The sequence below is a fragment of the Pipistrellus kuhlii genome, unplaced genomic scaffold, assembly GCF_014108245.1.
Source record: "Pipistrellus kuhlii isolate mPipKuh1 unplaced genomic scaffold, mPipKuh1.p scaffold_m20_p_4, whole genome shotgun sequence".
In the NCBI taxonomy this organism is placed as follows: domain Eukaryota; kingdom Metazoa; phylum Chordata; class Mammalia; order Chiroptera; family Vespertilionidae; genus Pipistrellus; species Pipistrellus kuhlii.
Genome location: NW_023425540.1, coordinates 9,979,352 through 9,995,391, shown reverse-complemented (window position 1 = coordinate 9,995,391; position 16,040 = coordinate 9,979,352).

Sequence of the window (16,040 nt, the reverse complement as noted above, 5' to 3'; positions counted from 1 at the left end):
TGGCTCTTGTTTGACCCAAGTGTGAATTCACTTTGAATTCCATTTCCCTGAGAGCCTATAGGTCAGAACTTGAGCTGTTAGCTTCTAGGGTTTTAAAAAGTTTCTTTAGGTCTTGGCATAAGTAAATGCTATTTCAAGGACTTCACCTGAGAGTTTTTCTAAAATAGAGTTGATTTGAGAGGCCAGATAAAGAATAGAGAGTGAGGTTAAATTTGTTAATTGACCTCCTAATGTTGCACTATTTCTGTTCTTAGATCATTGTTCTTCAAAGACTGTGTTCCTTTTCCTCGGTTGCCTTAGATCCCTTGTTAAAATCCTAGCTGATTCCAACGGGCAGCCACGGGCTGGGCGTCACTTCACCGGGTTACCCTTTATCTGGGGTCCGCCATCAGCAAAGCCAGAGACCTGCTCTGGGTCACCTCCGTAGCCGGGTTTGAAGCACCATGACATAAGGGGCAACATGGGATAAAGGGGAGCTGGGAAGGGTCAGCCCCTCGGTTGAAATGAGTGGCTTTGCCTGACAATGACTCAGTCTTAGGAAAAGCTTCCTCAAAAGGCAAGAGAGACAGTTATGTTTTCTCTCTCAAATGTACAAATATCAAGTCTCTTATATCTGGTTTATTTATTTATTTATTTTTTAAAGTGTCCCTTCAGTGTTTGTAACATTTCTGTGGGCCCACGTTCCTAGTTTCTTCTGAAATGGACAAATGAATTTACAGCTGCTGATCAAGGGACATGTTGCTATTCACATGTAATTTAATAAACAGAGTTTCCCCCACACTAGCTCTGGCCTCCGGAGAAACAAAGACAGATGTATCAGAAGTTCATCCCCTTATCTTTTCACCGGGAACAGAACATAGTCAAGACCTTGGCAACAAAACTCATTCTGAGCTTGTGGTTACAAGGTTTAAATTAAGCCTCATCCTTTTATCAGAAATGATCTCTGATAAATTTATTCCAACACTAAATCAGGGCTTACGTTAAGGACAGATTTGTAGGAAACGTTGCTGAGAAGTTATTTTGAGCAGGAATGGGCATGTAACCATTTTTTTCCCCTCTGTAATTTTTGAGACCGAAGTCCCTGATAACATCTCTCAAGGTTTGAGTAAGCAGAGCTGCTCAGATTCACATTTCAGACTTCTTTTTCTATTGAAATTGTATGGGGAAACAAGAACCAGATGGCTTTCTGAGGGTAGGAAAATTCCAAGCAGCCTATTCTTCTAGGAGTATGCACCTTAGGATTTATTATGATTGGGGTAGTTTCAGAGCCAAATGATAAGTAGTAAGATTCTGTGGATAAAGTATTTCATCATAAATGTTCCTACCTGACCACTCATTTTTAGAACAACTCTCATCTGTGAATTGATGATATGTGAAACTTGAACCTAAGAAAAATACACGATTGTAATTGAACATTTTCACAGTGCACAAGAGTGGCAAGGCACAGACACTGTTCCAGAAATTTGCATCCCCGGGGGAGCTAAGCTCACCATGGGGTGAGGAGTTTTTCTTGAAGTCGTTTCCATCTGATGGTCTCACTGAGCAGTCAGCCAGCCGCTGCTTTAACAATTAAGCCTGACTTAAAAATGTTGCAAAGCAGACACAAGTTCTTTGAAATGGAATCCAAAGAGAAACTAGCAAGGCTATTGACTTCTAGGAAAAGAAACAGAAAGAGAACAAATCTGTGTGCAGAATAAAGGAAAACAGTGGCTTGCTGCATTTCGTGACTGTGCTTTGTTTTTCCAACATGTCCTAAAACAATGACATGTAAGATTGTCCCCGCTCTGGTTCTCCGTGAGACAAAGACTCTGTACACATCCTAACACACCACACCGAGGTTACTGGGAGTTAGGTGGGGCAGGGGGCAGATCGTCACTTGCAATTAAAGATCAGATGCACATGGAATACTTTTATTAAGATTTCACAAGGAATGAAATTAACCTGGGACAGATTTGCCAAAATAACTGCTGGGAAGAAAATGCATTTGGGCTTCTCTTTCTTGTCTTTCATTACTATTATTGGGATGATGTGGGCGCATTATTTTATATGGAAGAAAGAGGCCAACCAACAGAAGAGAAAACAGGTAACTGAAAATCACACATTTTGTTAAAAAATATATTTTATTGATTTTTGTACATAGAGGGAGGGAGAGAGATAGAGAGTTAGAAACATCAACGAGAGAGAGTCATCAATCAGCTGCCTCTTGCACACCCCCTACTGGGGATATGCCCGCAACCAAGGTACATGCCCTTGACCGGAATCAAACCCGGGGCCCTTTAGTCCCCAAGCCGACGCTCTATCCATTGAGCCAAACCAGTCCCGGCAAATCACACATATTTAACTCACTCTTTGTGGTATTGGGTAGCTATGCTCCCTTTCAGTGTCTCAGACATGGAGAGAAGGAACAAATCCTGTCACTGATGCTCAGTACACCTGCAGGTTCAATCACAGCTCCCTGTGCACACTTTCTGTGCTGGAGGCACATGTTTACTTATGGTCACTCTCTTCCTCCCTGTCACCTGGGTCTGAGGGATAATACAAGTTACCACTGAATTATTTAGGGACCCAACACTTGAACTCCTGCCTCCCTCTTTCCCCAGGTTTGCTGCAAGCTATTTCTGTAGGAATTATATGCATTTTATTTGAAGGTATAAAGGGGAGATCAATGGAAAAAGTATTATTGTTGATTCTGGCAAATATAATTAAAAACAAAGTCTTCTCCCAACCCAGAAAACTCTTCATAATGGTAGTAAAGAAAGAAAACAGTTTTATTATTGCATTAGCCTTAAACCAGAATGTGATGCACACCGCAGGCCATCTGCTAAGTAATTGCAAAGAGAGAAAGAAATCTTACCCTTTCTGAAACCAAGCTGAAACAACCCATGGCCTGGGTGTTCTCAAGATGGACAGTAACTAGTCCTCAAGTTGACGGCACTGTGTGTCACACGTGGCTCATCCTAAACACACTTGGATGGGAGATCATCTCTCTGTTAGTTCATCGGCTTTATCCAAAGGAAACATAGGCCCCTCATTGCAACGTGGAGTCAGGTGCTCATCCAAGTGAGGTCCCTGTCCTCCCACTGAGCCTGGGAGATCAGGACACATCTGCCTGTGTGATTTCCTTTCTGAGATGGCACCAGGGTCCCTGAGAAAGTGTGTAAAAATAATTACAGACATTTTAAAAAGCAGAGGAAGAACTTATAGTTACATGTTTTCTTAAGTAAATTATCTAAGAAAAGAAAAAAATATTTCTATTTCCTCATTTTCAATAGAAGTAAGCCTTTTAATTTTAATTTGTATTGCCCTTACGCTGAGGGAGTAATAGGGTCAACAGTTCAAATATATGTTAAAGATCTTTAAAAGTTAAATTGGAATTAAATATATTTTTAAAAAATTTGCTGAAGCCCGTTTGGCTCAGTGGTAGAGGTCGGTCTGAGGACTGAAAGGTCCCAGGTTTGATTCCGGTCAAGGGCATGTACCTTGGTTGCGGGCATATCCCCGGTAGGGGGTGTGCAAGAGGCAGCTGGTCAATGTTACTCTCTCATCGACGTTTCTAGTTCTCTATCTCTCTCCCTTCCTCTCTATAAAAAATCAATAAAATATATTTAAATATATATATATATTTTAAAAAATTTAATTAAACTTACTGGGCTGATACTAATTAATAAAATTATATCGGTCTCAAGTGTACAGTTAAATAATAAATTATCTGTGTATTGCATTGCGTGCCATCACCCAAGTCCATTCTCATTCCATCACGGTGTATTTAGACCCCTTTATCCTGTGATACCCCAATCCCTTTTCATTTGGTAACCACTATACTGTTGTCTGTGTCTTAAGTTTTTTGTTTGTCTTGCTTGTTCATTTGTTTCTTTCCATTTTATATCCCACATATGAGTGTTTACATGTAATATACTTAATATCTACCATTTACTCTTCTAAAAGTTTCAAAAATAAATAGTATATAATGTATTTGTTTCCAGTGTCTGAAAATAAGTAGAACAAAAAATACAAGACTAGAATAGAACATGGACATATTTATGCCATTTTTGTTGGGGCCATTCGTTGAATCAACCATTAATATTTGACCAATAAAATTTCCTCCTATATAATAAAAGCCTAATATGCAAATTGTCCCCTTGACAGGGAGTTCAACTGGGAGTTTGACCAGGAGTTTGACCAGGGGGCAGCTGTGGTCTGGGAAAGGGAGACCTCCCCCACAACCCCCACCTGGCAGTGGTGGTGGCAGCAGGTGGTGGCAGCAGCCAGCTGGGGGAAGGCAAGTGCCCTGGTCGGCAATCAGCAGCCACTTGGGTCCCTACCCGTGCACAAATTTCACGCACTGGGCCCCTAGTTTTACTATAAAAAAGCATTTAAAAGGACTCTTAAATCATTCCTCTGTGAAGCAGATACAAATAACATCTATAATTCAAGCTCAAAACCATGAAACGAAGTTCAATTAGGGTTAGGGTTAGGGTGAGAGTTAGGTAGACTCTCAAGTTTAGATGATCCATGAAGGTCTGAGTAACCCAGAGATCTCAGTAAGTCACATCCCTACTCTTCAGCTTTTGTTGTGACTCCTTATTCCCCTCTGGCCTTTAGAAATGCACTGCTAGAAAGTTACAATTACTTACTCAGAAGGCTGGAATTGCTCTGTGCCTGTTATCTTTATGAAATGCAAATTACAGATTTAGAAAAATAAGATAACTGAAAGCATAGAAAATAGTTGCTTTCAATGGAAATACCTTAAAAGGGAGGACATCTAAGAACACTAGGGAGGGAAGGGCTTTTTTTTTTTTTTTTAATTAAACTTTCTCAACACTAAGTCCCTATGAAACTTTTTTTTTCTTCATTTGAAGAAATAATTTCTTAATCTATAATACTTGCACGAAAGCAGCTTTGAGCTTTTGGAAGAGAACAGAACTGTTTCAAAGTAGGGCCTGCTGCTGAGAAATACAATATCGCCTCATTAAAATGAGAGTCCCCAGCTGGGTAGGGTCATTGGCCAAGGTCAAAAAGAAGAGTGAGCATTCATTAAGATTTTTCTCACTAAAGACTCATTTTTTAAATCATTCCCTTTAAAATTGTATCTGAACTCTAAACCTGTGATCATCTCCTCTTTCAAAAGCTACACGGTCCACTTCTCTCTGTCTTGTCTGGGCCTGAACGAAATGCCAATACTTTTCTCCTCCCAACTTGGGGTTAAGGGCACTTTCAGAAATCAGAGGGAGGTTTGGAGGATGCAGAGGGTCTGGGTGGAAACCATGGAATTCAAACTGTCATAATGAGGTTTTTATTGCTTTTTTTAATTTGAAATCTTAGTGTAGGTAATCAAGAAATTTTCATGGAACATAATTCATGTATTGTAACATTTACAATGTTTATATTTACATAAACATATGTTTAAAAGTACATAGAAAATATATGTTTTCCAGAATTAAATTTTATTTTAAAATATGAGCATTCCATAGTCACTTCTCTGAGAAGTATCGGTTTTAGATAATTAGCCTTGAGGAAACCAAACGTTTCTATGTCTGTGCCAGAGTAAGTAATGACCAGGAGAGATACTATTCCCTCTGTAGTACAATCTGTTAATTCCACTGAGCAGGTGTTCAAACACCACTTTCCTCCAAAATACTTTGAAAAAAAATTCATGACTATTTGTCAAGAACATATAAAATGGTTAACAATGTGCCTATTCACTCAAAGCAATAAAAAAAAGTTAGTGTTGAATTGGATTTTGTTTCCCAAGAACTAGAATCTCCCCCCCCCCACTTCCATCTTTTTATTCTTTTTAGAACATTTATCTTTATTGTTTAAAGTATTACAGATGTCCTCCTTTCCCCCCCCATTAATCCCCTCCTACTCTTCCCTCCTGTCCCCCTCCTCAGGCCTTCATACCCCTAATTGTCTGTGTTCATGGGTTATGCATATATGCATATAAGCTTCACTTCCACCTTACTTCAGCTTCTCATTTCTGGGGTACCTCTCAGTTGAACTGGCAGTAAGAGGTTTGAGTATCAACATTTAGGACCAATCTGTGCACTCTGGACACCTCAAGTTGTCAAAATAAGTGATATAACTTTAAATGTGATCCTTCTTCTGGTATTCCTTAGTTATAACCAGAAAGATTAAAAGACGAAACTTCAACCTTGAGCTTAAGGATTAATGTCTGAGGCATACATTTAGAATTTTGAAATTCTCTCATGTAATCATTCCATAAACCTTCCTTGCTTGCTTACTATGGGCTGAAGAAATAAAGGCATCATGGGTGATAATAAGACTTGACCTCTAGGAAAGCTCACGGCAAACAAGGAAAGGGAAATACCTTTCTTGCATTTTGACTCAGTGCACTATCTTAATTGAAGAAGGACTGACCCTCAATGAGACAGATTTGTGAACACTGACCTGGTCCTGGCAGGTCAGAAACGTCCCCCAGAGGAGGGAGTGGGAACTGGCTCTTAGCGATGGGGCTATCTATGGTTGCCTGGTGGAGAAAGTATAGATGGATATTTCCAGGAGAAGGCTCAAACCCACAGCTATGGAAAGCTGTGAATGTTCTGAAAGGTGAGTTGTGGGTAGAGGGACAAGAGATGAAGTTGAAAGGTAGGATGGGTCAGAATGAAAACTTTTTCCTAACAATTTTAGAACTTCAGATATAGACTGGGCAGATATAGACCAAAGGAGAGACACTGAATTCAGTTTTGAAGACCAAAGGAGAGACACTGAATTCAGCTTTGAAGACACCTACACATACACCCAGTTGTTGTATGTGTAGGTCTGACAGTTAATTAGAAATTATTCCTTGAAGCTAACGTGAGAGGTCTGGGTTGATAATAGAGACCTCAGATCAGTTTGAAGCCTCGGGGATGAATAAGATCGTGCCTGAAAAAAGAGTGCGACAACTCCAGTTACTGAATAGCTTGGCATGTCAGACACCAGTTCATAATTAGTATAATGTAGCAATTCAGAAAAATGACAACGGAATTCCACCGAGTTGACAGCTTCTCTTTTCTTTTAAATTAATGTGGTGTAGAAGTGATTTGCATAGATTTTTCTCAACCATTCCAGCTCACACTAATGGGACCAGGCATAGTATAAATTTCACCTCTGGGGTGAGAGAGTAATTTAGATTTTGTGTTCCTGACTGGTGACCATCAGCGAAGGGCTGCCAACTTTGCCAATTGGGTGGCTATTTTTGTAATTTAGATACAATATATCTAAGAAGAGCAATTTCCCTTCAGAACCTCGAGTTGCCTCCTTACCAGAGTTATTTTCAGTCTGTTTGAGCTATATTTAAGCCACAGGGCTAAATGAGCATTTAGGAAGGAGACCCAGAGGACTGGATTGGCTGCAGTTTTGTTTTAAGTACAATTTTGTTTCCGTTCACAGGAAATGTGTGGCAAATTTATTCCAAGTTATCAGTTCATGATGTTGAGTATTTAAAGGAGTGTTTCCTTTTGTTTTGTTTTCCAGCAGGCAGTAGAGGCTGTTGTAATAGAGTGGTCATCTCCCCCTCAAGTTTCCCTTGTGAAGGACTAACAGGGAGAGAGAGCTGGGGCTTGAGTCCAGTTTATAATCTATAAGCTAAAAGCAGCAAGAAAATAATAACCAGTTTTTATATGCTGCACCCTGTGTGACAGGCCTCCTCCAAGCCCTCTGCTAGGATAAACTTCCTGCCGAGCCGTGGCTCAGTGGTTGAGCATCAAACTATGAACTAAGAGGTCAAGGTTCTATTCCTGGTCAGGGCACATACCCAGGTTGTGGGCATGCAGTAGGCAGCCAATTGATACTCTCTCATCATTGACGTTTCAATCTCTCCCTCTCCCTTCCTCTCTCTGAAACCAATCCTATAATGAAGATGTAATATGCAAATGGTCGTTACGCTGTGAAGTTTAACAACTGACCATGTAACGACCAGACCACGGATCAGCAGGAGGGTGGGACAGCGAGCTACAAGCAGGCAGTGGAGAGCTACAGGAGGGGGCAGGGCAGTAAGCTATGAGCGGGAGAGGGATCTTCAGGAGGACAGGGCAGCTGGCAGAAAGCTCCTGAAGGGTGGCAGCTAGCTACTGGTGAGCTACTGGTGCACAGATTCGTGCACAGTGCTATTAGTAATAAAATAACATAAAATAAGCCTCCTGCTTGGCCCTGAACCTATGATCTGGGTCCCAAGATGAAGGAGAAGCAAAGATGTGCGTCACCTGAAGCAGGGAGTCTAACCTGGGCCATTGAACTACCTCCATGCTCTGCCTGAACACCTACTGTGTTCCAGGAACCCTTCTAGACTCCAGTGATACCACAGTGAACAAGACAGACTATGTCCCTATGTCTGCCAGTGCCTGACTCCCTGAAGCTTATATGCTGAGGGTGAGGAAGTGGAACTATGATTAAAAGAACACTTTGGGTAAGAGAGCGTTGCACATAACTTATGACCAGGATGTTTAAACTGGCTGACATATTCTTTTCGGAGAGAAATAAGCCATTAGTTGAGTGTGATAAACTGAGTTAATTAAAGTCTTCTTTTCGGGCAAATATTGCCTAAGAAGACATATATTCTCCTTTTAATTCCCTTTTACTATATAAATGTAATGCTGAGCTCCTAGGGCCAAGACCAGTTTAATTCATTTGCTCTATTACATGTTAAAAGAAAGAACGTTTGCAACATATAAGCTGTCTGCTACTTTGGGATAACTGCAGTTGGATTGATGAACTTTATAGAGTGATGTGTTGCTATGGCAATGTTCTGCCCAGTGAGTGGAAGAGGATATTTCATCTTCACTCCTAGTGCTTGGGAAGGTAACAGATGCAAATACAAAAGGTTTCCTTTTACTCTTGGGTCAGCGAGAGAAGCACTAAAACTGCCTCTCCCATACAGCAGGGGGGAATGAAATTGAGACACACATATTACCTCTCCAGATCCTATGCCTTTTAAAATAAAGTAATTTAGCTCTTGGTTAGCAGTCTCCATGTCCACAATGAATCCCTATGACCTGCCAAAGATAACCATTGTTAATGGTGCCGCTTATTTTATGTGCAGGTATTATTTCTGCAGAGTATTCAATGCATGGAAACCAGAAATGTTCCCTTAAACAATACCAAAAGTAAGAGAAGAAATAAGAGAATATATATATTTAACCTGTTAACCGGGGAGTTCCCTTTTTAATTACGCAAAGTACAACGGGCGCATACTCTTTCACTAGGACGTGTCAGTACGTCATGCCCAGTGGACGTATATATTATTATTTTTTAAAATTTATACTTAATTAAAATAAATGAAATATGTATATTTTTGTTTATTTATATATAAAGCACAAAGGAAAATACAAAATTACAAACAAATAGAAAAGAATACCAACAAAAAAGTGGAAGCATCGAATTAAAAAATTATAAATTTTACAATTATAAAGATTACAAAATATATATATTTTTTATTTCTATACACAATAAAAAATATAAAAAGCACACAAATAAAATAGAAATATTGAGTTTAAAAAATTGAAATATAGATGTAAAAATTCAAAACTCAACTTCCGTGTGATATATTTTAAAACAATTGTTGATACATAGTGCTACCTTACAATCTGGACACCAGTATGTAGATTCTTTCCTAACTCAGCATTTCCTGGATTTAGTTTTTCCTATATCGCTTTTCATTTGTTCTGGAAAATGCCTTTCAACTAAGCATGATGGTTTAGATGTAGAGCTGCTTGTTGATGTCTTTGGGTGGGTTTTCACTATATTATCTACCAATTTCTCTACACACTCTATCAGAAAGTGACCTTTATCTTTTTTGTATATAATATATGCATTGAAGCAGCACATATCAATTAATCATAAAAAAAATTTTTTATAAAATTTTTTTACCCTATTACGGGCAGCCATGTAGGCCACCATAATCCATCTCCCAAATCTACGCCGCCCATATTCTTGTTATAATCCAGGACAACATTCGGTTTTTCTTGCCTTCTTCCTCTCTTTTCAATCATTGTCTTTTCGTCATTATGAATAGAACTGAGCATCAATAAGTCTTTTTTATCCTTCCATTTTAAAACCATAGGTTTTTCTTTGATTCTTACTATATGTTCATTTTTCTGTAATTTTTTTGTTTTATTTCACTTGGATTTCAACTGTTTATCCTCATTGTTCCAACAATGTCTGTATTGTTTTGACACAAGAGTTCAGCCAAATGAATTGATGAATAGAAATTATCTTAGTAAATCCTATACCCTTTATTCAGTAAGTCATGTGTTAACTCCAAAACAATTCTTGTTGATTGTTTTTCTTGTGGGTAGTTCGAACCATAATTTGTGTCCTTGCCTGTGTATAAAATTATATTTTGTACATATCCAGATTGGCTTTCACTCAAAATAAACAACTTCATTCCAAATCTAGCTCTTTTTGTAGATATATATTGTTTCCAAGATAAATTCCCTTTCCATAATAAAAGAGATTCATCTACGCATATTTCTTGTTCACATACATAAAAACTTTTAAACTTTTCTAACAAATTATTGATGATTGGATCCATTTTATATGTTTTTCTATTATATGAAGGTTGGAGATATAAAAATATAAGTAAATAATATATAATATGAAAATAGGTAGGTAAGTGTAAGTCCGTACCCCTCACTGCTCACCCAGAACACGTCCACCACTCTCAATAGGGAAATTATACTGATTCGCTCTGTGTCTTAAATTCATGTCCAGACATGTATGGATGACTAATACCTTTGTTGTTCGGAAATATACGTCCCTCCTGTTTCAGGGCGCAACATATATTTCAAGGACGTATTCATATGTCCTACCCGTATCCGATATTGTTTACGTTTGACATATTTATACGTCCCACTCAGTTAACAAGTTAATAACATCATAATCTTGGCCTGAACAAATTATCTGTGTAACAAAATACATTCTGTTATTTCCCTTCATGATTTAAGGCAACTCCATTTGTATGGCTCATTGTCTTTCTTATAAGAAAGGAAAGCTTGAGGTCCTGTTGGTAGAAAAATTTTGTAGAGGTTCAAAATCACTTTAGACCAATAATGTGTATTAATTAGCTTTTAATTTTAGTGGCTAAATACGCCTTAAGTCATTATGCACACTGATTTATAAAATGAGCTATTAATTTTTTTAATTTAGCTATTAACTATTAAATTGTATAAATTAACTACATACACTAATAACTCCTGTGCAACACACTGTTCTACATTTTTCCAATACTTACAAATATATTTATTTCTTCTCCTGTTTCCTTGCCATAATATATAAAATAAGATGAGCAGGTCAGATTATAGGGTAATTTATTATTTATTTATTTATTTATTTATTTATTTATTTATTTATTATTTTTATCCATTTCAGAGAGGAAGGAAGAGGGAGAGAGAGAGATAGAGACATCAATGATAAAAAAAAAAATGATCTTCCTTTAGAAATCTGGTAGGGAAATTTCTTCTAATGAAGTCATTAGAAGAATGACTTCTCCCACCTTTGAGTGAGCATGTATCTGGACACCATTGATTCACTTAGCCTCTAATGGTGTCATTTAGGCCACAAAATTAACACCTAATTAAAATTAAAAAAAGAAAATTAGAATGGGAACTAGGAGAATGCATAGCAATTATTGTCTGAAAGGGCAAAGTTTTAAAAGGTGGAGTTAATGGGCTGACACTTTTATTAATTAAATATTATCTGAAGACAGCATCTGCCTGATGGGAGAAACGCACACTCTACTGAGAGACATTGCAGGATCCCCACCAGGTCTTTCATCACCCCAGCAACACATCCTTAAACATTCTGTAAGAACCACGTAAACATTCAGAAGGGTATTTTGACATGCACCCATTTAACAAAATACACCTTCCCCCTTCAACATGAATTTAATGTTATCCAAATCTCAGTGTCCTGACTTTTGTTTGCATTGGCTCTGGTTTAGCTCTAAAGACTGTGGCCTTTCTTTAGTTAATGCATTCATCGCATATTTATTGAACTTAGTATGTGCCAAGCACCAAGTAGGCCCTGGGTGTATGGTGATGGAGGAGAAAGCTCTCATGGGGCTAAATGTTTAATGGGAATGTATGGCATACATAAAAGTCCCTTAATATCTATTGTGATTGAGCTAGAGGGCCTTAGCATAACCTTAGAGTTGACTTTATTCTAAAATACATTTATCATTGATATCATATTTTGGAGTAGACTCAAAATTAATCTAATGGCCTAATATTCCTGTTTAACTTATTTTAAAGCTTTCACTGAGTAATAATTACTAGTGTTCCCAACTTGAGTTTTCAATAGTAAAGGGATTATGAATCCAACAATGGCACATTCACTAAATGAATTATGTTGATACCATTGGATGATGATTATGAAGAAATGTTGATGATCTGATATTAAGTAAATAAGGAAAAACGACATTAAGTATATTTCACCACTGCAACTATTTGAAAATAGACAGAATAAAATTGAAATTAAATTTATCAAAAAATAAATTATGATTATATTAGCATATTATTGGAGTAAGAAGGGTTTGTGTTAACAGGATCACATACAGACTTTTTTTTTAACCCCTTACTTGGCTTTTGCATAATTGAAGCAACGTGTAATAATGCCTTCTGTATCTTTTGCTGCTTTTATGTTCCCACTAATTTTTTACTAAATACATCACTGTAAACTTCAGGCTAATCAATTGTAAAACACATTTTTTCAGGAAAATCAAACTCTTACAACCAACTATTGGTATTTTAACTAAAATTTATTTTGTTAGCTTTACTGGCAAAACACACAATTAATGATAGTTATTATTAAAAGCAGATTGAAATGTGAAAGTCCATCATTAGCATTTTAAACTCAGTGTATAATAGATCAATAATGAACAGTGTTTAGATATGTAAAGCAAGTCCCTGAATTACTATTTAACATATCTATACACCATAAAATGTAATATGAATTATTGGATGTCTTTAGCAAGATATATATGATGAGCATAAATTGGTATTTGATAGTTAATATATATATGTTTATTTGTTGTGTGCCCTTATTTAAAACTAGAGGCCTGGTGCATGAAATTTGTGCATGGGAGGGGAGGATCCCTCAGCCCAGCCTGCACTCTCTCCAATCTGGGACCCCCTCAGGAGATGTCCAACTGCCGGGATCAGGCCTAAACCAGCAGTCAGACATCCCTCTTGCAATCTGGGACTACTGGCTCCTAACCACTCGCCTGCCTGCCTGCCTGCCTGATTGCTTCCTAAGTGCCCTTCTCTGCCATCTGATCACCCCCTAACTGCCCTCCCCTGCCGGCCTGATTACTCCTAACTGCCTTTGTCTCAGCCCCCTCAACCATGGCTTTGTCCAGAAGGACATACAGAAGGGTGTCTGGAAGATGCCCAGTCTAATTAGCATATTACCCTTTTATTAGTATAGATAATCTAATTGCAACTCTAGCTAAACTATTTAACAGGTTTCACTGCCTTTCACTGTGTCAAGTCCGACATATTTTATATACCACAGCATGCAATGTTGTTCTTATTAAGATTTCTCCCAACATTTTTCACATCATTATACCTCTCTATATATACATACCTTGAGGAACACACAGGCTACCTAAGCTGCTCTGCAGACCTTCCCCTAATCATGCTGTGCACCTGTGACCTGTGCTCCCCAATGCTAGAGGTGTTCTTCACACTCTGCTTGACCTTAACCTTCATTTAAAAGCCAGAGGAAACTCCCTGTTTCCTCGGATCCCCTGCCTAACCTCTCTTTTCTTTGAGCTTCTCTACACTCCTGTAAGCAGCCACTGCTTATGCTGCTCAATTCCTATTCATCCATTCCTATGCTGTGTTGTGTGGTAACATTTATGAATGTGTTCTCCCTCCGTAGCCAGACAGCAGGTTCATTTATATTACTTTTTGTGTCTTCAACACCTGCCACCAGGCTTGAACATACAAGTAGTCAAAAGAAAAATCTTTATTTGTTGTTCCAGACATGTAGCTTAATTGCTTTGCACCGCTTAATGGAAAACATTGTAGCATCTCACATTAAATAACGGGCACTTGGCATTTATAGATTTAGCATTTTTTTCATATAAGATGTTTACAAACACCCCTTAAGGTACATAATGTGTTGCTATTTCTAATTATGTTGAGGCATAAAATTAGAATAGCCATATGCTTCTCATCTCAAAGAAACTTTATTGTTCTCTTTTAATACATTATCAGTTAAGTTTCAAAATCGCCTTGTGAGTTGGGAATTGGCATTCTAGTTTTACAGAAGAGGAAACTAAAGAAAATACATTCTCCAGGTGGATTTTCATACTTACTAATTTGTGAATAACTTGCAATATTTTTCTCAGTCATATTGCTGATCTACTCTTGGGATTTTGTATCTTATTTCTACTACAATGAAATCAATAATGTAACTGTTAACTAAAGGAATGAATTCTAAGATACATGTTTACATGGAGTTGGAAAATAAGATTCCTCAGACCTTATTAAAATTAGAAGTATAATTTATACATCTATAAATTTATACATTCCACTAAATTATAATTATAGTGTCAATATAGAAATAACTGCTGACATTTGAAATATGACTTTTGCACAGTATTTGGGAGACACTTGGAAGACGTTTAAAAGCATTGCTCCTCAGTCTGCAATTTCCAGAAAATGACTCAATTGAATCAAACCACCATTTGTACAAAGATATATATATATTTTTTATTTAAGATTAGAGGCCTCATGCATGAATTCCTGCATAGGTGGGATCCAGCTAGCCTGCCCCAATGAGGGCTGATCGGAGTGGGCTGGCCAAGGGGAAAAGCCATGGGTGGTGGTGGTGGGGGGGTGATCAGGGCCCTGATTAGGCCACTTGATCACCATTATAGTGATTGGTCATTTTGGTCATTCCAGTCATTCTGTCATTCTGGTCACTTGGCTTGTGTGTGTGTGTGTGTGTGTGTGTGTGTGTGTGTATGTGTGTGTGAAAAAAAAAATCTATATATATATATATATGAATACTAGAGGCCTAGTGCATGAAATTCATACATGGAGGGTGTGTTCCCCAGCCCAACCTGCACTCTCTCCAATCTGGGATCCTGCTCGCAATCCAGGACTGCTGGCTCCCAATAGTTCACCTGCCTCTGCCGCTCCCAACCGCTTCTGCCTGTCAGCCTGATCACCCCTAACCACTCCCCTATCAGCCTGAATGATGCCTATCTGCTCCCTAGCTGGTCTGATTGCCCCTAACTGCCCTCCCCTGCCAGTCTGGTCACCCCTAACTGTCCACCCCTATTGGCCTAGTTACCCTTAACTGCCCTTTCCTACAGGCCTGCCCACCTCAACTGCCCTCCCCTGCAGGCCTGGTCCCCCCCCAACTGCCCTCCCTTGCAGGCCTGGTCCCCCTAACTGCCCTCTCTGCTTGCCTGATAGCCCACAACTTCCCTCCCCTGCAGGCCTGGGTTCCCCCCAAGTGCCCTCTTTTGCCATCCTGGTTTCCCCCAACTGCCCTCCTCTACCAGCCTGGTCACCCCTAACTGCCTACAATTGCCCTCCCCTGCAGACCATCTTGTGGCAGCCATCTTGTGTCCACATGTGGGCAGCCATCTTTAACCACATGGGGGTGGCCATCTTGTATCTTGGAATGATGGTCAATTTGCATATAACTTTTATTAGATAGGAGATAGATAGATAGATAGATAGATAGATAGATAGAAAATAAAGATAACTAGAGTAGTCAAAAGAATAAAAAATGTTTAGTACACTATGGCACCAAAATTAATAGTTTGGAAACCTGAAAACAAATCTAGAGTCTATTCATAAATATTAAAAATGTTTATCAGAAAACTATAAGTGAAAGCATCTATACTCCCATTCACATCTTTCCTCTGTCTGCAAGTATGTGAATAAGGCTTTTTGTTTGGATGTGACACACACCATGCACAGGTGTTTCTGTTATAAAACCATACATGATTCTTGAAAAATTTCACATTCTGAAAAACCTCACATTAAAATTAGCATGACTCACGGAAACAATAGGCTATTCAA